This window comes from Manis javanica, chromosome 4 (assembly GCF_040802235.1).
Source record: "Manis javanica isolate MJ-LG chromosome 4, MJ_LKY, whole genome shotgun sequence".
In the NCBI taxonomy this organism is placed as follows: domain Eukaryota; kingdom Metazoa; phylum Chordata; class Mammalia; order Pholidota; family Manidae; genus Manis; species Manis javanica.
The window spans coordinates 115,294,086-115,316,659 of NC_133159.1; the positions used below are offsets into that span (position 1 = coordinate 115,294,086).

At 48.0% G+C, this 22,574-nt stretch overlaps 1 protein-coding gene across 9 annotated transcripts in view; it reads left to right on the top strand.

Moving 5' to 3' along the window:
* Window positions 1–4,259: 4,259 nt before the first annotated feature.
* EPN2 (epsin 2) overlaps window positions 4,260–22,574 on the top strand; it is a 75,222-nt gene continuing 56,907 nt past the window's right edge. For 4 of the 9 annotated variants that reach the window (XM_073234730.1, XM_037019449.2, XM_037019452.2 and 1 more), the window contains exon 1: window positions 4,260–4,406. The gene's annotated coding sequence lies outside the window, so the exon portion shown is untranslated. Of the gene's footprint in view, window positions 4,539–22,574 lie in introns of all 9 variants that reach the window. The other 5 variants (XM_073234727.1, XM_073234729.1, XM_037019451.2 and 2 more) reach the window with 4 other exon arrangements.

The following is a 22,574-nucleotide window of genomic DNA, read 5'->3' on the forward strand; positions in this document are numbered from 1 at the left end:
CCTAATTTCTCATCTCAAATTCCCACAGGTGGCTTGGGGATGGGCAGGCAATCCAATTTCTTCTGACCAGAGAAAGCCTTAAGTATTAGTTTGCTGGTTAGGAGGAGACATTTCTGCCTGGGTGATGTGGCTACAGATGTGAGGCATGGATCAACTAAGTTATAGCCAGTCAAGATACCAGTCAAGGAAAAGAATGATTAGCCTAAGGGGTATAAGGGGTATATGTCAAAGAAATAGAGCGAGAAACTTGATCATACTGTACCTGAAGCCCTAACTCTGGAGATCTTAATTAAATTAGCCAATTGAGTCTAATGTTCATTTAAGCTAGTTTGAGATTGATTTTCTGTGAAAATAGTTTCCACTCGTGTATTGGCTTGTGTCCTGAAAAGTCCAGGGTGAAAGCCTCAATTATGGCTGGCCCAAGGTGCTCAAATAATGACAGTAAAAATCAATTTTTTCTCTCATCTCTGCCTCTCTGTGATGGCTTCATTCTCAGGCTGGCTATTCCAGTGTGGAGGTTCTCCAGGTTTACATCCCACTAGCTCAACAACCTAGTGGGAAGTGAAGCTTCTCTTTTCCAATAGTTTCCACATAAATCTTGGGCTTCAGTCTCATTGGCCTGTCTTGGGTCATGCGCCCATTCCTGAACCAATCACTGTGATTAGGGAGAGATGCTCTGATTGGCTCACCCCTGGAGCTGCAGGGGAAGGGAATCTCTCCCATCTGCATTCCGTGTCCAAAGCATTTCCTCCTCTGGCATTTCATTCTGAACTGCGGTGCAATCATATAAAGTGGAAGGGGTTTTATTCCTACTACATGTATCAGGAAACTGGGGTGTGCGGTGACATGGCCAAGGTCAAGGAGCAAATCAGTGGATAAATTAGGTGTTTCTGGATTCTAGCACAGGGATCTTTCTGCTGGACAAATGGTTTTGAATATAAAGTCAAAACCATCAGTGAAGAACCCCAGAACCTCCTTCTCCACCTTTCTAGGCAATTTTTTTCACTCAATCTGCCATCTCTCTCTCCCTGAAGGGTTCTCCTTTTGAAGCCCTTCCTCCCTGACCCCAGAAACATCCCTGGGCTGCACAGCCATCTCTTTCCGCTTCGAAACACCTCTCTGACCAGCTCTGGTTACTGTGCCTCATTATGTACCTGGAACAAACCTCCAAACCCTAGGAAGGGCAGGTGAGTGTGTCTGCTCCAGCCATGTGCCCTGGGATTGCTCTGGGTTTGGGTACGTCGTCCAGTTTACCCTGTTCCCTTCTCTGCAGGACTGTTTACATGCTCTGGACTTAGCAGAACCTAGGTTTGAATCCCAGCACTGCCCTGTGCTGTCTCTGTTTTCTCATCTGTAAAATGAGAATAGGACTGCTGACCTTCAGGGCTCATCATGAGGAAAAATTGAGAGGGAAGGTGAGAGGGTGATGTGATTCAGCAAGGAGAAAAGACTTGGAAGAATGTTAGGAATGTCCCCTCTGACTTTGCACAGTGGGGTGTGGTCTTCTGGCCTCAAGAGGCCCTCCCACTCTTCCCAACCTGGATCAATCTCCTGCTCTTCAACTCAATTCCTGGGTTGTACTTAGCTCATCACCTCTTTATCTGTATCCAGTTCTCTTTCCAAAGAGAAAGAGAACTTGCATCTTATCTCTCTGGCTGCCCAGACTTGCTAGCTGAGTGGGGACAGAATTGGGCTCTGTATGCAGAAAATTCTGCCTTGGTGACCAAGCCCTGGGATCTCTCCAAACCTCAATTTCTTGTCTGAAATGCATTCAATAAGAACACTCACCTTGTGGGGCTGTGATGAGGTTTTAGATTGAGGCTATTGAGTGTGGCATCATCTAGTCACATGTGGTTATTTAAATTCATTCGTTAAACCTAAATAAGGTCTTAAAACTTCAGCTCCTCAGTCTCACTAGCCACATTTAAGTGCTTACACGTGGACAGTACAACTAGAGAACATTTCATTACTGCAGGAAGTTCTAGGCAGCACTGGTGTAGATATCTATGTAAAGCACTCAGGCCTGCTGAAGACCCCACTGTGTGCTGGCATAATTCCTCTGAAGCTGTAAACTGTTTGAGGGCAGGGGCCACTGTAGGACCTCTGGAAGGTTAACATGACCCCCGGCCTCCATTTTCTGTCTTCCATCTTGAATAACTATGTCCCCTACATGACCCCTGCCTCCATTTTCTGTCTTCTATCTTGAATAACTATGTCCCCTACATGACCCCCGCCTCCATTTTGTGTCTTCCATTTTGAATAACTATGTCCCCTACATGACCCCTAGCCAACTGGACAGCCTCCATTTTGTCCTGTGTCCTCCATCTTGAGTAAGAAGTTTCTCGCTCAAGCCACGCCCATTCCCATGGAAACCACGCCCAGCAACCTATGCAACAAGACCCTGACCCTCCTCAGCCAATCAGCTAAGGTCACAATAACCGCCCCCCCCTTGGAAAGCCCCTACCTGTTTTTTGCTGCACTGTTAATTACTTTCCAAAAGTATAAAAGCAAAAAGGGAACTTTGTTCAGGGTCTCAGACCGAGTCCTGTGTTCTGACGGGCCACTGAGACCCTAGTTCGAGCTAGCAATAAAGACCTGTTTTGCTGTTACATCTCGCGACTGAGCCTGGTGACTGTGGCTCCACACACGGGGGACTCAAGGAAACCGGGCACACCACCACAATTTCATGTCAAGTTCTGTCTCCCAAAAGGCCCAGCGAAGAGTGAGGAGCAGCTTGCAAGGAATGATGGGCTGGTGGAGGGCCTTCTCCAGGATGGGGTTGGACCATGTTCAAAGAGGGGAGCTCAGGTTCCTGCCACAAGCTTACTTCACTTCCCTGGTGGAGAAGGGACACTGGGCAGTGGGAGGGGTGGCAGACTATTGGGATGGGAATCTAGCACCTAAATTATCAGAGTTGGACTTGTGGGTTTGCTAATGCGTTAGTGTCACTCTGTCTCTTCTCTTCCCTCCTTCCCCACCTCTTTCTTCCCACCCCTTCCTGGCCCTCTTCCTCCGCCTTTTTTGCTAGAGAAGGGAAGTCTAGGTTCCAGCTTGGGAGTCTTCCACTGGGCTCCTTCATAAAGTGGGGGAAGACAAGGCTCAGAGAAGTGCAGTGATTTGCCTAGGGTCACTCAGTAAGCGAGGGAGGCATGAGAGTTCTGCATACAGCTTTCCTGAAACCAGAGCTGGTGGTGAGGGCATAGTGTTGATGTCACCTGGGTCACCCTGGAACACAGGCAACAGGGATGGTGCTGTCTGCCTACTGAGCAAGCCCTGATCCATACCCCAGACCTCACTGTGAGTCTGCTGACCCCCACGCCGTGAGCAGGTAGGTAGTCAGCTGGGAGGTCCTGAGAACCTCTCGAAGGTCTCCCTGTCTTCCAGCTTTGTCTTTATCTCCCTCGGTGCCAGTAGCATAAGCAGCGCACAGTAGGCGCCGTGTGGGTGCTGGCTGAACCAAAGGGGAGAGGTGGTTCCTGGTGCTGCGTGGGAATGCGAGGCAGTGTGAAAGCCCAGCCTGCACGTGGGGTGTCTGTAAAGCCCTCATGCGAGTATGACGGTGAGCCGAGGGATCTATCATTTTAGTATAACGACTCCTTTGGCATCTCTTCTTTGGCTATGCATTTCTTCTCAGAATAATTTTTGAGTGTTTTGTTGAATTATAACACATACACGGAAAAGCACACACATCTAAAGTGTCCATCAGCGAATTCTCACAAAGGGAACAAACGTGTGACCCCAGGACCCAGCTCAAGAAACCAGCCCTGACCAGTGCCTTTAGCAGCCCCTCGCCCCTTCCAGGCTTTTCCTCCAGAAGGAAACCTCTATCCGAATAATGTTTTCAAATGCATATTGCAAGGGTAAGAATGCGAGTTTTAGCGCAGGAGAGGGCTCCGTGCGGGTTACTGGGGGTGGTGAGGTGGGCGTGGAGCTGCGGGACGCGTTGTGGGGTCTGGGAGAATTGGGGGGACCGAGGCGAGGCTGCCCAGCGCGGGGTTCTGTTTGAGGGCAGGGACCACAATTTCGTGTAAAGTTCATTTGCCAGGGTGAGCAGCGGTTGCGGGTCGAAGTGCGTGGGGTTTGGGAGCGTCTGGCGGACTGGGGCGCGGTCGCAGGGCGCCGCAGGAGGGCCGCGCAGTCCGCCGGCGTCTGCTGCCTGGGGGAGGTGGCGGGCCGGCGGTGCGGGGGCGGGGCCTCGCGGGCCCGGAGGGGCGGGGCCGGCGGGCGCGCGCACGCATCGGCGCACCCCCTCCCGGCCGCCATGTTGGCTGGTGTGTGGGTGTCAAACCGAGCTGAAGGCGGTGGCGGCGGCGGCGGCGGCGGCTCCGCAGGCTCGGGTCGCTCCCGCCTCCCCAACGCTGCCGGCGGCCACAGCCGCGCACTCGGGCCGGCCCGGAGGAGCGGAGGTGAGCCGGGGCCGCGGGGCTCGGGGGCCGGGAGCGGGGCACCGGGAGCAGACGCCTCCAGAACGCCGGCTCCGCTCCGGCCAGCCCCCCAGAGCATGCACCCCCGCTGCCCCAGCTGGCGCCCGGGCTCAGGTGGGACTCCTTTCTTTACAGCAGGCCCCGCCCCACGGGCTGTCCCGCGGCCCTTTCCCCGTATGCATCAGTCTTTCCGCCGCCAGGACCCCCGTTTCCCTACTGGAGCTCCTCCTTTTATGTCCTCGGTGTCTGCGGTTCCCCTTACCCCCATCCCAGGCCCGCAGCCCCTTCCCGACCCTCACCGCCTACCCTTCAGCTCGGAACAACCCCGCCCCTCCTCCCCAGAGCACTTTCCTCCCCTCCGCGGACCGGGCGCCCCTTTCCTCCGGAGCCGAGCCCACTCTCCCTCCTGCCGGCTGTAGAGCCCAGCTCCCGTTTCCTCCAGGAATTCGGGAGGTATCCCCTCTGCCCAGGATCCCGGCCGGTCCCCCTCAGCGTCGGGCTGGAGCAGGGCCCCTTTCTCCTCCCCACCCCCGACCCCCACAGCACAGTGGGGACGGGGGCTGCAAAGCCAGACTCCAGCTGCCTTTTGTACCTCGTGGGATGGCAGAGACCCCGCCCGGGCGCTCGGCCGATCCGGGTGGGTGAACGGGGGCGTGGGGGCCGGCCTCCTCCAGGAGACCCTTCCTCTCCCCTGGGGTGGCTCCCGCAGAGCCGAGCGCGTTGGGAGAGGCTGACTCTTCCTAGAGGAGTCTGCCAACAGGTTTTTTGTGATGTGAAGCTGGCCCGGTGGCTTTGCGGGGTTGGGGGAGTGGGGCAGCCTGCTCTCCTCAGAAACCTGAGCAGGGGCCTGTGAAAAGCCCATCCCTCGTCCCAGGGACTCCGTTTGGTGGCCCCTTACCCTTTTGCCCTTGGGACACATCTGAACTCCGTGCTTTGAGAGAGGATGGGGCGTAGCCACATGGTGGAAACTGGGGCCCAGAGGTGCAGTGAATTGCCCAAGGTCACGCAGTGATACTGTGTCACTGCTGGAACTAAAAGCTTGGTCTCCAGGGCGCTCTTCACATTTTAAAACATTTGTTTTTAGGGAGATGCTCACGACTACCTCACTCCTCTATTTTTAACATTTACACAAGAAAATGGGCAGTGAAAGACGTGAAGTAGAGTTCTTCTTTTCCACCTCTAGAAAATGCCCTGTGAAAGAAGGGATTGGAACAGGGGTTTAACAGGGTTGTGATCCTGCTTGGAGAAATCAAAGGGCTTGGACTTGGAGAATGAGGTTGGGGAAGACATTAGAAAAAAGTAGAGTTCTTCTTTTCCACCCCCAGAAAATGCCCTGTGAAAGAAGGGATTGGAATTGGGGGTTAAAATGATTGAAAAGGTGAATTTTAATTACCCTCTCTCCCTCAGTCAACGTAAGGTAATGACGATTTGGTAGAAACGTGTGTCTTGTAGCTGTAGATACTGCATGATAAGTGATGACAAAACCATGTACTGAATCCTGCACAGCTGTGATTGAGTTTGCACTGGTAATTAAATTTTAATCTGTATTTAAAGAAAATCAAAAGGGACTTCAGGTTGTTTATCAGCGGTACTTGTTCAGTGATTGTATTTGGAATAAGTGGTAATGTTGCAGAAACTACCAAGATCTTCTCATCTTTTGTTTATCTATATTTTTATTTTTATATTGAAAGCCTACTTGTTTCTTGAATTTTAACGTTGGGTTAGTTGTCCTTACCAGTCTACTAGGCTATTCTTTTGTAAACATTGAATAAGAAACTGGCTGTTAAAAGAGTTGGGGAAAGTGTAAATTAAGGCATGATTCAAGACTGCATCCCACAAGCCCTTGGACCAGGAGCAAGTTTGGATTGCCCTGTGGGATGTACTGATCTCTCCTGGTTTATGCAGGCTTCGTGCCTCCCTAAACCCTGAACTTGGCAGATGGGGAGCTAGCTCTGTGGAGGCAACGTGTGTTATGCCAGGCACTCATGTGAGGTGTGAAAAATGTAAAACTTTCACGTGAGGATACTTAGCATGGTATATGCAGTCTTGAAAGTGACCAGTCCCTTGTAAAAATCCTCTGTAGAAACACCGTCACTGTCTTCCATGATAAGGTGTGTATTTCTCCAGAGTTGGGATTCTGGTAAGAGTCCTGTAATAAGTAGTTGAAAATCAGTTTCTAGGACTGATTTGTTTTAATGGCTTAGCTTTTCCTGACTAAGAGTGAGCTTTTTTTTTTTCTTAAGACCTCATTAGGCGGGGCAACTTTCAGCTCTCTGTGTATTATCATGCTAAGAGATTTTCATGGATGGGATTGTTCTGTTATGCTCTTGGGAAGCACATTACATTTTTCAAAGCTTTTTGGCAGCTGCTCTCACTGTTCACCAGAACCTTCCTGTCAGATTGGTGGGGTGTGGATGGCTGCTGGTTGTCATTTGTGGCATGAGTGCCTTGTGACCCTGCTTTGGAGAAATCAAAGGGCTTGGACTTAGGGAATGAGGTTGGGGAAGATATGAGAAATTATCTGGTTTCCCTGCCCTTCCGTGTTTGCTGAACTTCCTATTCATGTGTTTGGTCCAGTCTAACCTCTTCTGCCAACTTTTGCCAGCCAGCTCTTCCAGTGTTTGGACCCATTCATCTCTGCTCTCCAGGCCTTACCACCCCAAACAATCAGAGCACTTACCACATAGTCTCAGTATCAGGGGTCTTGTGGCACTGTGATATCTTTGAGGCCATCAACTACCCGCCCTGCCTTTCTTTACTTCTCCAGTACCCATCTCAGTCTCTGACACATGGCAGGTGCTCAGTAAGGGTCTGGGGTGTGAATAAGTAGGCCTGGGGGTGGGGGAACAAACTTTTATTGATCCCCTCCCACAGGCTCCACTGTTCTGTCTTGCTTTTGCACAAACTGTGCTGTTAGTCCAGCAGTCATATGTCAGTAATGTGGTTATTATTCCCCTTTTGCAGATAAGGAAACTGAGACCCAGGGACTTATGTGCTCAAGGTTACGCAGCAGTAAGTGGTGGGTTGGTATTCGAACAGGTCTGTTGGATTCCAAATACTTCCTCATTTGAGAAACTGAGTTTCATAGAGATGAAGAGACTTGCTTAAAGCCCTCCTGCAAGTTGACAGTGAACTGAGTACTGCGGAGTGATTTAACAGATTGTTGAGGGTGGGAGACAGCACATTTTGTTTTTGTCAGATGCATTTTGAAATGACTGTTTATGTCTACCTATTGATTTTTGGAAATTGACAGGCTTCCTGATAAGTTCCTCAGTGAAATTTTCTTTGATCTTAATTAGCTCATTCAAGGTGTCTAAAAATAGAAACTGAGTTAGAAAAACAGATACGGTGAGGTAATTATACCTGCGGTTGAGTATATTCAGTAGCCCATGTGTGGCCTTGTTTGACCATACTTCTGTCCTCTGTTCCTGTCAGGCGGTTAAATTTTTGACTGGTTAAGTTCTGACACCTTGAAATACAAAGTTGTTTCAGCAGACCTTTTTTTTTTTTGTAAACAGTTTCATTTTGTCTTTACATCCACCTATGACATCCTGATTACCACCTTATGAGTGGAAAAACCGAAGCCCAGAAGGGTTAAGTAACCTTTAAGAAACTGGCATAGCCAGGAGTCAGACCTAGGTCTGTGTAATTCCCAAGCCTGAGTCCCTCCTGTTCTACCTGTAGAAATCCCCACAGTATAATGGGTTCTCATTTAAATTACAGGACAAACTTGTGATCTGGAAGTCACCACCAAGTTTATTTAGAAGGTTGGGAATTGTAATTGAGATTTCTGTCTTTTTAGGATTTGTGAGAGCAATGTGCTTTGAATGTCAAGAGTTTAATGGGCCACTTGAACTGATAGATGGTAGATTTAGGGTTTGATTAAGAAACAGAAAGAAAGAAAAGAAGGCCTGATTTGTTTGAACCAGACCTGCGACATTGTTAAAATGTTTCATGTACATGCACTGGATTCTTTCTGGTGACTCATTCCCAGTATACCCAGGGACTGGAGCCTGCCTTGTGCCTTCCCGTTGGTCCTGGTCTAGGCAGAGTGTCTAGGCTGCACTTTTGAGTCCTCTGGAGACAGACAGGTAATTTAATTTTTCTTTTCGAAGCAGTGCTAGGCACTGGGTGCACAGAGGAACTCCCGACATTCTTTTCCTGACAGCCTGGCTGGTAAATGGAACAGGGAAAAGCAGGCTCATCCTGAGGGATGCTTGACCATCTAGGGCTGATGCATGACGTGGATTTAAAAGCATCTAAAATCACTTTTGAGTACAGGCTTTGTCCTTCCTCTCAACTCCCACCCCTCTTAAGCTAATGTCATCACTGCATCTTGGCTTAGTGGCTGAGGGCACCAAGTGGTACAGACAGTTTGGCTACAAAGGCCATGTGACAAATAGCTTTGGAATCAGATGTGAGTACAAATTGGCCTCCTGGTTGGCCGACTTTGGGCACTCTCCTCACTGAGCTTCAGTTTCTTCATCTCTTAAGTGGGGCTGATGCTAACCACTTCACAGACTGTAATGGTGCTTCTCAGACACCAGTACACATCAGAATTGCCCAGAGGGTCTGGTAGACACATCGCTAGGCCCCACCCCCAGAGTTACTGATGGGTCTGTGGTGAGACCTGAGAATATCCATTTTCAACCAGTTTCCAGCCGCTGCTGATACTGCTGCTCTGGGGACCAGATTCAGGAACTGGGGCCCAAAGGATGGAATGAGAAGGTGTGGAAGGTGTCAGCACTTACTGGCTGCGCAGGGAACACTCAAAAACAGCAGTTCCTTTGTGCCTCAGAAGATGTTGCTCAGAAGATGATGGCATGACACTTGGGAAGGGAATTTAGTTTCTCAAGAAGATGTTTTCACTTTGTTCTTACATGATTATAATTTGGACTGTGGTCATGGGCATTATCACTAGTGGGTTAGTCAGGATGTTTTCCTTAGTAAAGAAAATGTAAGACATCAGTGCCCTCAAAGAAGCAGTAAATCTAGGATTCTGTTTGAAAAGCCGCTTCTTCAATCCCACACATCAAGCAAGATGTTCACTGTCAAGGCTTTTTAGAAATGCAGCTGGGAAAGGGCAGGCGGAGTGGGGCTGGGCACTGAGTAGACTCTCACAGGGCCATTAGGGATGGCCACTGGGGTTAATGGAGGTCATTCCTCCTCCCTCCAACAATTCAGATTGATTTAATATTCTTTGGTGTTTAGAGTTTGGAAAAAAATATCCTGTAGTAGTAATTATCAGCTTGTCCACCAATACCAAGCACATGGGTGTGTGTGTGAGCTCTGATGGTTTTTGAATGTCTCCTGTGTGCTAGGCCCTATGCCACTCCTTTTATGAACAGTATTTAGTTTTTACTATGATCCTGTAAGCCTGTCACTATTTCCTTTTGCCTATGTGAAACTAAGGCTCAGAGGGGTTCAGAACCTGCCCCAGGCCACAGAGCCAGTAAAGTCCCCCAGCTGGTGTTGCCACCTGCATCAGATTAAAAAACCGTGTTATTCCCACTACTTCACTCTGTGGCCATGCCAGGGGCTCCTATGGCCTCACTGGACCCTCACAGCAACTCTTGGAGTTATGCAATTCAGAGATGAGCAAGCTGAAGCTCAGAGAGGCCAAGCTTGATCACATGCACCCACATAGTAGCCAGCGGGACCTGAATTCAGATCCATGCCTGTCTAGTTTGGGAGCCTCATGAAGCTGTTTCTATGACAACCCCTTACCTCCCTGTCCAGGGCCACAGAAGTGAATTCTAAGACCCCAAATTGCTTTCTTGTGTATAACAGTGACCTGGGGCTTGGGGGAACCCCAGCTGGGTTGGCAAGAAGGGAGTCTATGTGGACTGGTAAAGGTTTTTGTGTTTGCAAAGCTGTGTTAAAATAATTGCCCAAATTGCTGTTTGAGAAAAGAGGCCATTTCTTTTTACTCTAATCCTGAAGCTTTGCACATTGGTTCTGTAAAATGACATCTGGGAATTAAGCACTAAAAAATAGTCCAGTACTGCTGTTGTTAAATTCTGATCACGTTTATACAGAGGAACTTGATAGTCTTAAAAAGTTACATGTAAGTAAAAATATAAAGTATCTCCCTCCTCAGTAGGCAGCTAATGCATGACTTCCAGCAAACGGGTCATCTTTCTGGTCTTGCAGTGTATGAGGAGGCTGGGTGTGATCCCTTTCCCAAGATTTGAGAATTGCCTACAGCTCTTAAGCCCAGGAACAGTGAACAGCTGTGTTGGTACCTGCCTGCTCTTGGGAGGCCCTGGAGGTCTAGACTTGAATTTGTTATTTTGTAAACTCTTTAAGACTCTGAGGTTAATAAATCACTGAGCTAACAGTTGCTATTCCAAGTCTGCCACATCTGTCCCCAGCCCACCCCCAAAACCTCATAGCAGGAAAGGAATAACAACAGACTGAAAAGTTACATTTTTATGTCAAAGCAAGTCTTCCCTGAGTGCCTGTTTGATACCCAGAGCTGTCCTGGGTATAATGACTATACTTTGGATCCAAACATTTGGGAAACATATGATCAGAGAAATAATTTTTATGCTGTTTTATGAGAGGCAGTCCAGTTGATGTAGAAGTGTGAGCGTCAAATGAAGGACAATTTTCATGACAATAGGGCAGAATGTTCGCATGGTCTCTAGTTAAGATGATGGGTGTAAATGGAATACCATGTTCCTTGCCACCAAGAACTTAGCCTAATTGAAAAGACAAAGTTAATATTTGTGAGATAATTAGAAGCTGGCTGTTTGTTGAGCTATGATTTTGATTCTTTGTCAGGATATCAAGAAAGGAGAAAAGTCTAGAAGAGTCAGGGAAAGCATCAGAGAGCAGGTAGGCTTTGAGCTGGACCTCAAAGGACAGGGAAGAGTTTCTGGGAACAGAAGGCAGATGGGAAGGCATCTCAGATGGCGGGAACAGCAGGAGGCCAAGCTTGAGGGTGGGCTTGGGCCGGGGCCCAGTGCATGCAGGGTGTGTGGGATGTGTGTGGCACAAGCCCCAGAGGCAGCTCGGCCAGTTGCTGTTGCATGGAGGTGGCCTTGGGATTTGGTGGTGGTTGGCAGTAGGGGCTCAAGGGTTTGGGAAGGGGCCCCATGGCAGAGCTCCTTTGGGTGACGATCTGATGAGGCTGCTGCTTGCAACTGGACAGGTTACATTTCTGGAGATGCACGAGGATGGGTTGTCAGGGTGAAGGGAGGCTAGTCCCTTCTGTTTGGGAGAGTCAAGGGCCTCAGGGCCTCAGCGCTGGCAGGGAAGTGTGGATGTGACACCCCATGAGCTTACCTCCTTGGCTGCACCTGCACATCACATGGCCCGGAAAGCTTTTCAAAATTCCTGTGATGGGGCCCCACCCCAGAACATGGAGGGGGAGCCAGTAGTTTTTTTAAAGGTGCCCCAGATGAGTCTGCTGGCTTGTGTGGGCTGAGGAGATGAAATGTGTGCTCAGGGAGCCTTTGGGAGTGTCAGGGATTAGAAGGTAGGAGGAAATTGGAGCCAGAGAGAGCCAGAAGTCTTTGTAGTAGTGAAGTGTGGGGTGCTGGCATCCTGAGCTACAGTAAACTGTGGATGAGCTTGTGGAATTGAGCCAGAGGGAGAGAGCTGAGGCGAGCCCCTGGGCCGCTGAAGTTTACCTTTGAGCCACCTTTGAAAAGTGGCCACATTGGCAAAGAGCATGAACAAGGTGAGGCCAGGCCACCTGTTTGGTAATTCTCCTTTAGCCTGAGTTTTAGCCAGGTATATGGAGCAGGCACAGCAGGTTCTGATCTGTTCATTCAAGCCTCTGAGCCTGGTTCCTTCCTTCACCCCTAACTGTAATGACTGCAGCAGACACTACTTGCAAAATTTAAAACTATATTTCCTTAAAGCAATTATATTAAAGATGGTTGTAATTTAAAGTTCCTAATTTAGGTAGATTCACTTTTTTAATCAAAGATTGGAAGTGAGATTTTACATTTAATGCATACCACAATATCATAATTTATGACATTTCCAGAAAAAAAAGTCTGCAGTCCAATTCATTCGGTCTTTATTTACTATTTACTGAGTATCATATATTATGCATAATAGGCTGGGAGTATAGAAAGGATGTAAGTTCCTGCCCTCAAGCAGCTTTGGGTCTGCAGAGAGTGGCTCCTGACATAGGGACAGGGCATGGCAGCCCTGAAGAGAGTTTAGAGAGGGTTGTTGGACACTGAGAATGAACCTGGGTATCAGAGAATGCTTCAGAGGAAATGTACCTAGAATCTTGGGAGACATTGTGGACTCTAGGCTGTGGGAACAGTGCTGTGCCAAGGCCTTAGGGTGAAGTGTCAAGCTTGCACTGCCCAAGGAGGGTGTGGGGCAGGAAGGGCGGGGCATGTGGCTGAGGCCAGCTGCAGGCTGAGCAGGCAGGACAGGCCGAGAGCTTTGTGCAATTTGAGCCCGACGTGGTTTTCACATACTCTTGGTGGTGAGTGGCAGGGCTCCGGGTCCTGTACTCTAGCTCCAGTCAGAACAGCTCTGTCCAGGTCTGAGTGTGGGGAACCAAAAAAAGCTCATTTGAAAAGTCTTTCTCTGCTATTAAAAAAAAATACTCGAAGTGATCTCATTGCTGTAGGTGCTGGGGAGCCACTGTGAGCAGGAGAATGCCCCATAGGTTAATGGGAGGGAGGGACTGGAGGCTTCCCCAGGAACCTGAAAAGCCCTCACTTCTTTCTGTGCATGAGAAGGTACAGTTGTAAAATGGCTCTTGCCCTTCCATCCTCTACTCCCAGCCAACTTCTCAGGCCCCAGGGTAATTTCTTGGCAGTGTGCTCATGCTGTGGTTAGCAGGTCCCTTGCCAGTGCATCTCTTTACAGTCAAGAAGCTGTTTTCCAGAGATCCCTAGGGAATTTTATGACCAGGTTCTAAAGGTGAGAGACCTAGAAATTAACTTGGGATGCATGTCAGAGAGCTACTGTGTGCCAGGCTCTGTGCTGGGAGATGGTCTCAGCCCTCAAATCTCAGTGTAGACTAGACAGAAGTGGTACATAGGCCTAATTCAGCATACAGATGTGTTTTGTCTGGGCTGCACTGTACCTCTTTAAAATGAAAACTGGTTGCTTGTTAGTTTCCTCTGGCTGCTGTAAGAAATTACCACAGATGTAATGGCTTAAAACAACACAATTCTATAGGTTGTAAATCCACACAGGTCTCTGTGGACTCAAATTGTGGTATGGCCAGGTGTGGTTCCTTCTTGGAGGCTCAAGGAGGATCTGTTTCCTTGCTTTTCCAGCTTCTAGAGGCTGCCGGTGTTTCCGGAGTCATAGTCCCTTCTGTTTGCAGAGCCAGCAGTTGCAAGTCCTGTCCTCACACTGCATCACTCTGACAAGCGCTCTTCTCTCCCACTTCCTCTTTTAAGGACCCTTGTGATTACATAAAACCCACTGGATAATCCAGGATCCTCTCCCTATTTTAAGATCAGCTGATCAGATACCATAATCCTATCTGCCACCTTAATTCCCCTTTGCCAGGTAACTGGAATTAGGATGTGGACATCTTTGGGTGACCATTATTCTGTCTACCACAGTTGCCAACATGAAAGTCAGGAGATCTTTCATAGCAATCCAGACTTGGAGCTCCATTCACAAATCAGAACACTTGGCAGCTGGGGGCCTGCACTGTTGCCTGGCAACAGTGGGTCCGTCCGTGCCAGTGTTGGTGCCATCTCCACAGCCTCCACCCCCCCATTGTGCCCACTCATTTCTCTCATTGCCAGGCCCCTGCTCTGGGGACCCAGGGCCTTACACACAGTCCAGCCATGGCAGCATCTCATGTTCAGGGTGGTGGAGCTTGCCTACGTCCCTGCTCTTTGCCCTCCTCCTTGCCCCTGAGCACCCCTGTGTCCCCAGACCCTTGTCCTGCCTGCTCCTCTGCCTGGCGCACACTGTCGTTTGGAGAGGGGGGACTCAAGGTTCTGCATTCCAGAGCATCTCTGATGCTATTTTAGGTGGTATTGTTTGTACCATAACATCTTGTCTCTTGTCCTCTCCTTTTCTTGGCACTCAACACTAGTACATTTTGGTGCCTTCTATTTATGTTTTGCATTGGCATTTGTGAGAGGCAAGCCTTTATAATGCACTTAAGAGCAGAATCCATCAGAAGTGAGGATAACACAGCAAGCTTTAGTCAGGTGTGCACTCCGTGCTGCACCCGTCCTTAGCCATGGGGAATGCAGCGGGGAATGAGAGTGAAACCTGCCTTGCCTCTCCCTGCCAGTCTAGTTCTTGGAAAGGGAGGAGGAGAAACAGTGAATAGGCAACTGCAGCTTTGACCACCTACTGCATCTGGGGAAGGTCTGGTAGCATCCTGCTTTCTTCGGGCTCTGGTCTGGACGGGAGCTCTGTCTGCTTGGTGGGGAGTCCTGGGGCTCCATTAAAGGTATTTCAGTGTAAGATACCCTTGTTTCCAGACCCCAGCTGACAGTTGAATTTTGGGTAGGCATCTCAGGGCCCAGAGAGCATATTCAGTATATTGGTTTGTAGTGTAGGGAAGGCCTGACATCTCTGTGTGCCACTGCCTGGTGTCTGAAATGGGGTCTGGTCATTTTCTGAGGAGCCCTTTGTGTGGCCTCTTGTGGATGGGCCTGTGTAGAGGAAATGCCAGGGCAAAATACCTCTAAAAACTGAAATCAGTCAAAGGGAGAAATAAAGTTTAAAACCTGTTTATTGCTTACAAACTGCAGTCCAGGGTCGTTTCTCTTTCCTGCTCAGGCAGAAGCAAGCAAGACCTCCCCCTAACCTCTCAGGTTCAGATAAACCCTCAGTTGCCTAGGTAATTACCCATTTATACAGAGATGAACTATCACTTTCCATCCCTGAGGAATGCCTGTTGATATGCAGTACACTAAAGCCAGGTGAGATATGCTGGAAATATTACAATTTTACCCACAGGCCACCCCTCCAGAAATCTCACCTTACAATCTGTTTGTTCCCCTTCTTCCAGAATGGGGTTGAAACACTGGAGCAATAAAATAATGATGGTCCTCGAGCCAGAGGATTCAGCTAGGTTCCAAGTCTTTTGCAGATTAAATTCAAAGCTTGGCCATTCCAGCAGGCAGTAGCTGAAGAGAGAGAGTTCAGAGCAATCATCACATGGCAGCTGCTGCCAGGGAGTGTATCTAGGCAACAAGGACTGTAGAAGAAAATAACCTTAAGGGTGTTAAGATACATGTTTTAATGACACCAGCATAGGCAAATCTTGTCTGTCAGATAGGATGCATGCCAGAGAGTGGTCCTGCGATAGAACAGTGGCAGGAATGTCATCTCTTCCTGGTCTAGTGTACCAGACTTTCACCTTCCTCCCTGTCAAAGTTACAGATGGGTCAATATGTAGGGCTGTGGGAGGACATGCACTGGCCGTAAAGATAAAACAGCACTTCCCTGTAAGATGCTCTTAACCTCCTGAACATTTTGGGCACACTACTGTGATCTTTGGGGGCACTCTTTTGTTACTCCAGGAATACATAGGAAGCCAGCTTCCAGGCCTTTCCCCCAAGGTGCCAGAAGGGCCAGTCATCGCCAGTCCATGTGTCGAAACGTCCAGGGCCACGTCCATTCAACAGTGTCTCCAGGGCTTAATGCAGTGGGGCTAGCAGCAGCATGTTGCTCTGCTGGCCACATCCTGGCTTCAATAACTCTTCTTTGGTTTGCACATGCAGTTGTATAGAGAGGCAGCAATGTGTGTTAGCATATCCACAGGGCTCAAAGTTCCTTTACATGGCTTCTTATTCAAACACTTGTAGCACTGTCCATAGGCGAACTGACCAGCCCCATAGACTATTGGTGTCTGACTTCAGGCCAGGTACCTATCTTGCCTGCCCCGGTAGGATTATATGGCTCCTTCCCACTCCCCTCATGGATTATTTCAAAATCTCAGACTGCCCTTTGTTGATAAGTGCTTTGGTCTGTATCACTGCAGGGGTGGACTCCTAGAAACTCATTTTTAAGGGAAGGCATCCTAATTCTGATTTTCATGTGCTCTTGGGCTGAAGCTGATTTTTTTGAGTTGTGGGATAAGGATCATCTTTCTACAAAATCTTGACATGGGGTCAGTTTTATTAGCACTTCTATTAGGGCAAAGCAATGAGTTTTGTTATTTTTTATTGTAAAATACATGTAACATCCTTTTTATGGCTGAATAATATTCCTGTATGAGGATGAACCACAATTTGTTTATCCATAAAATTTACCATGGTAACCATGTTGAAGTGTAAAAATTTTGTGTGTTAAGTACATTCACAGTGTTGGGCAGTCATCACCACTGACTAGTTCTAGGGTTTTTTCATCACCCCAAAAGGAAGCCTGTACCCATTGAGCAGTGACTCCCTACTCCTCTGACCCCACAGCCCTTGGCACTACTAAGCTGCTTTCTGTGCCTTTGACTTGCCTATGCTGGACATGTCATCTAAATGGAGTCACACAGTTAGGTGTCTCTCTGAGTCTGGCTGCTTTCACTTAGCATGGTGTTTTCCAGGTTCATCCATGTGGTGGCATGTGTCTATAATCCACACCTTTTTATGGCTGAGTAATATTCCTGTATAAGGATAAACCACAGTTTGTTTATACATTCATCTTGGATCAAAAAGAAATTGTCATGTATATATGGGCATAGGAGGTTGGTTACTTCTTGACCCCTGTGATTTCAACACACACACTTAAAAAAGAACTTACTACTGAGGTACAATATACACAACAGAAAAGCATACGGTGCATAGTACATAAGGGGCTCGAAGGCCTCCCCTGTTGGTGCTTGTTTTCACTCTGGCGTGGCCTGCACTTGGAGTTCTGACCTTGCTTTCTGGTTTCTTATTTCCATGTTGCCTGAGTTTCTTCATTTCCTTGCTTTTTGTCCCCTGGATTTCTCTAAGCCAGAGATTCTCATCTTGTCTAACTGTACTTTAATCAGAATCACCTGGGGATATTCTTTTCAAACGTGCCAGTGCTTGGTCCCCACCACCGTGTTTTAATTATTCTGAAATGGGGCCTGAGCCTAGGTATCGTTCCAGAGACCCCAGAGATTCGAACATGTAGCTGGAGTAAGAACCACTGCTTTAGGGCATTTCACATTTTTAAAAACAAGGCAGGAGAAGTAGACAAAAAGAATAGAGTCTGAAAAGAAAGCCAACCCCAGGGATGGTGGTGTGAGCTCAGAGAAGCTGAGCTAAGAGGATTATGTAGCTTCCAGTGGATTCCCTGCCAGTGGAACTGGTGGATGAGCTCTGAGGGGCTCCTCTTCTTGGCCAGAACCACAGAGGCCTCAACTCCTAGGCTGGGTTTGGGGGGAGCAACTGGAGATTTTACTCTGAAGATCTCAGGTCTGCCTGGTGGTAGTACGAGGTCGTCTGGGTCATTCAGGACCCAACCCCATACTAGGGACCTAATTTATTCTTAATACCATTTGCTATAGTATGTAACCACAGAGAAGACCCAGTTTATAAAGAGAACATTTGAACATGCTCTTTGCAACTAATCCGATCCCTCCTGCATTAAAAAAAGAGCACTCTCCCCTCTTTAAAGAGAAACAAGAAATTATGAAAGAAAACACACTCTTTCTTGATTTAGAAAAATGCATTTTATTGGCAGAAGAAAATGGTATGTAGCGCAAGAAATCACTGTGTAAATGGACTGCAAGGTGTTGGATAGATTGTAACATTTGAAGAAAGAAACAAATGCTTCTGAAAAACAAAATCAAACCCATTATCCTCCCCATCAAAAAAAACCCAAACAAATCCAGATTGTTTTCATTTTGTTACTTTGCCTTTGAACAGAAATCTTTTTTTCTTCGCCATGTGATTATCAATAGTTTCTAAGGACCATGTTAAAGTCAGCTCAACCAAACAGACTATCTGCAGTACAGTATTACCAGGCTGATTTTCTTTTTTTGTACTGCAGCTCATGGAGAATATTTAGGATGCCTTTAAATGGTCATGGTAGAAAATTGGAAAGTTCATACATGTAGGAAGGGCCAAACTAGAACTTGACCTATAGCCTTGTCATTGTGGTCACTGTTAGTAGTATGTTTTTTTTCTCCAAATTGTTTGTTTAGTTCTCTGGGGTCTTTGTGGCCTGTGTGACAGTAATGGGATGGCACAGAGCTTCCCTTGAAGGCCTCTGGGAAGGGGTCAGCCACCCTTGTGATTTGCCTCCTCCTCCCTTGACATAGGTGGTGGAATTGGCAGCCCCCAGAAACTCTGAGAGGTCAGGAGGGAACTCTGCTGGGGAGAGGCTTTGCTTACTAACCAGGTGGCTATGGGTGAGGGAGGAGCAGACCCTGACTCCGGGGAGGCTGCTGGCACTGAGAGGGAGTGTGGTGGCAGAACTGGTCCATTGGCGGGGAGGATTTCAGAGCTGGACAGTGGATCTGAAGACCAATAGCATGTACTTCAGAGACTTCAGGGTGGGGTGGCCCCACTCCTTGGGCAGTCACTTAATGGGCTCTGGGCCGCAGTTTCCCTATCCATGATTTAATGAGAGGTAGGCCTACATGACATCCAGGTCCTTCCCAGTGGGAAAATGCTTTGGTTCTGTGTTGGTCAGTGAGGGCAGCATTCACGCTGGCTGTGGTCCTGTTTCTTTTTCCTTTGGTGAGGTTGATTGGACTGAGGATGAGAAGTTGGTAATAGGTGTCAGCATGTTCTTACCACAGGTTGATTGCCACTCTTTCCAGGAGTCTCCAGAGAGTAACACAGGCCAGTTCCTCGGGAAATGCGTTTGCCTGAGGCTCACCAGCTCACCCTGATCCAACCCAAATTGCTGGTTGGTCTGCAAATCAACTGGGTCACTTCATGGTGAACATAGATGCCCAAGTCTAGTGGTTTCCTTTTGGGATCCTTCACACTGATGCTGCACGTGGACAGTCTAGGGTTTTTTATGAATCCCTGTGAGCAGGTCTCCCTCGCTGGGAAAAGATCCCTGATCTCTGCCCATTGGTGTTAGCCACGGGCTGGGCTCCGGGCCAGTCCCAGTGCAAAGTTCTCATAAGACTGCACACCCAGGAGGGCCATAGGCTGCTGTGTGCAGTGTCTAGCACAGGGTGTACAGACTCGTCATGTTTGCACTTGTGTGTTACATTACACTACCAATGAGTGGATATCTGAGAAATCCTTTCACTAGAAATCTAAAGGCTTCCATGAAAGATTTTTCTTTTTTTCATTTGGAAGAAAAAAGAAAATAGGTTTAGAACATGGAAAAGAGAAACCAATGCCTGCCTTAAAAGAAAAACCCTCATTCTGTAACATATTGGCTCCTGAACCAATTGCTTAGAAATGAGAATTTTTATTTTTTTAATTGCCCTGTGAGGCTCATGGAAATATAGTTTGGAATTGTCAGCCTGATGTTTCTCTCAGTAGATGATGTGGAAATAATGTTTTTTCTGTTGTTTTTATTGAATATGAGGGCAGCACCTCCCTGATTTGGCATCTTTTGAGCATTGAGTCACTTCAGAGGGAAATTTCCAGACAAATGAAGATGACACCTTTGAGAGCTAAAGCTTCTCACTTGCAGCTTTTGTTTTTCCTCTTTACCCTTCCCCCATTCCCCAATTTAACAGGCCAGGCTGGCTGTGCTGTCTTATGGTGAGGAGAGTAGGTTCCATTGGAAAGGCCGATGTCTGCCTGGAGGGAGATGGATGGAGGCATGTTCACAGATGGTCCTTGAGATCAGGGACCTGGGAGGCTTGAGGAAAGAATCCAGGTTCTCTGTCACCGGCGTCAGGCCCATCCCCGCCTGGCCTGCAGTCTTCTTTTCTGACCTCACCTCTCCCTGCCCCCGTCCTCACTTGCCAAGCTGGGTACCTAGTGCTCCTTCTGCTTGGGTGTGCTTGGCCTGCTGCTCACTCACTTCGGCCATCCCTCGGCATGCTTCATGCCTGGCCTCTATCTTCTAGGCTTCCGTTAGGAGGTGTCTCATCTGTTTCACTGCTCCTCTGGGCTGTGTCACGTGAGCTCTTCGCAGGTAGGGGTTGTGTCTGATGGATCTGCCTCCCCCCACACCATGCCGCTACCCAGCAGGTAGCAGGTGCTGCGGACACATGGGCCATACTAGTAGGTACTTGTTGCTTGTGGCTTCCTTGACCTTCCTACCAATGATCCGAGACACAGACCTGCTCAGGGCCACATGGGAAGTGGGTGGTGGTGCCTGAGTCTAAAGGCAGTGCAGGAAAGTGCTGGGAGATGGGCAGCTCGCACCAGGTAGAAAGCAGAGTGGGTGAGGGAATAGGCCGCCAGGGTCCATTTGCAGCCTTCCAGGTGTGAAGCCCGAGGGGTTCATACCTGCACAGCACAGACTCAGCACTGTCTGGTGGTCCCTGCCCTCTAGCTTTCACAGCTGTCTGGCGGGGGACCTCTAACAGATTGAGAGGCTGCAGGGCAGGGAGGGGGTCAGGTCGTGCCTGTGCTACTTAGTGTACAGGTGCTCGCACCGTTGGCAAAGGCTTTGATATATTTTTTTAAGTGCTCTTTTGAATAGGAAGTACATTCACATAGTTTTGAAATGATACTAAAGTATACTCTGAGAAATACTGTCCTTCACCTCTGACCTCATCCACCCCACTCCCCCTTGTCCCTAATAAATAATTCCTTTTAGTAGTCTGAATATCCTACCAGCATTTCTTTATACAAAAAACAAACACAAGTTTATATTTTTATTTCTCCCTTTGTGTTAAATAAAAGAGCACACACCTAGAAAATTTTCCACGCCAGTACATGGAGCATCAATGTCATTCTTTCTTTCAGCTATGTAGTATTGTGAAGTTGTTCCTTTTGTTTTGTTTTAGGTTCCATCCCCTGTACACAGGCACATGGGGGTTTTCCAACATGCTGTTCCATAACATGACTGCAAGGAGTAACCTTAACCTGTGCGTCGTTCCCCACCTGTGTGGGTGAATCTGCAGGGTAGTGGGCCCCAGGGACATTGCTGGGTCAGAGGGTAAACACATTTGTAATTTTGATAGATTTTGCCAAATTGCCCTCTACAAAATGGTTGTTCCATTTTGCAGTCCCACTGGCAAGTCTGAGTGCCTGTTTCCCCCTAGCCTTACCATTGGAAGAGTTAGTGAAATGCTTGGATTTTTGCCAGCCTGACAGGTATAAAGAGCATCTCAGTATAGTTTCAGTTTTGCAATTTTTCTGAAGTGGGAGCTGACCATGTTGTGTGTTTATGGACCATTTATATTTTTCTGTTGACAATTCTTTTCTGATTTTTCTCTTGGATTATTGGTGGTTTATTTTTCAGTTCCTTTATATTTTTGGAAGATTAGAGTTCATTGTGTTATGAATTGTAAATATTTTTTCAGGCTAGGAATTACTCCAATCTAGCCAGATTCTTTAAGTACCACTATCCCCATCTCCTGTGCTTAAAAGATTCAGACTGTGGCCTCGGGGCAGAGTTTGGTCCTTACTGGAACAGAACCACAGTGTTGGCTTCCTTTCAGGATTTTAAGGTAATCGGTTACAGACATGTTTTCACCATGAACGTACAATAGTGTGGAAGTGTTTGGGTCTCTATGGGGATGGGCAACTTGATGCCATGAAAACAACCTGCCTGTCCAGTGTGTGTGGTCATTTTAGTCATTCACGGACCCAGGCTGATGGAGGCACCATCTTCTTTTGGTTATTACTAATGGCTTCATGGATATAATTTACATTCCTTTCAGTGAAGTTCACTAATTTGAAGTACGCAGTTCAGTAGTTCTTAGTATATTTAGAGCTGTACGGCCATCCACCCGATCGTACTTCAGAACATTTCACCACCCCAGAAAAACCTCGTAGCTGTTAGGCAGGCACCTCCCTCCCCATCTTCCCTCAGCCTCTGGCAGCTGTCAGTCTCCTCTCTGTGGATTTGCCTGCTTTGGACATTTCGTGTAAGTGGAATCATACATTATGTGGCTTTTTGTGTCTGGCTTCTTTCACTCAGCATGTTTTCAAAAGTCCATCATGCGGTAGCACACTTCATTCGTTGTTCGGGCTGAATAACATTCCACTGTATGGCCACACCACACTTTATTGCCCTCTTCATCTATTAATGGACGAAGCTGTTCCCACTTTTTGGCTGCTGTGAACACCGGTACACGTTTGTGTGTGGGCACATTTTCCTTTCTCTTGGATAGATAAGGGGGCTCCGTTTTGC